This window comes from Athene cunicularia (assembly GCF_003259725.1).
Source record: "Athene cunicularia isolate RWA chromosome 5 unlocalized genomic scaffold, athCun1 chr5_part2, whole genome shotgun sequence".
NCBI lineage: Eukaryota > Metazoa > Chordata > Aves > Strigiformes > Strigidae > Athene > Athene cunicularia.
The window spans coordinates 1,150,546-1,150,902 of NW_020799102.1; positions in this window are offsets into that span (position 1 = coordinate 1,150,546).

The window sequence follows — 357 nt, forward strand, 5'->3', positions numbered from 1 at the left end:
ACCGCCAAGGCTGCGCAGCAGTGAAGCGCAGGGTGCCTAGGGCCAGGCTGGCCGGGGCTGCAAAACCCACCACAGGCGGCCAAGGAACGGCTCTATCTGCACGCGGCCACGGAAGGGGTACCTCGGAGCTGGGAAGCACCCGGCGTTAAACTCTTCTGCGCGCAGCACCCCGGAACTCCGAGCAAACCCCGCAGGGCTGTATTTTAAATTCCATTTTAAAGGTGCTTTGTGGCGAGGGGAGCGTGCGCTGGCACTCGGGTACCTGTTCCGGGCGCTGACGCCGGTGCCTGGGGCCGGCCGGGGCCCGGGGAAAGCCGCGGGCGGGGGAAGCCACGGCCCGGCCCCGTGAGGGAGGAC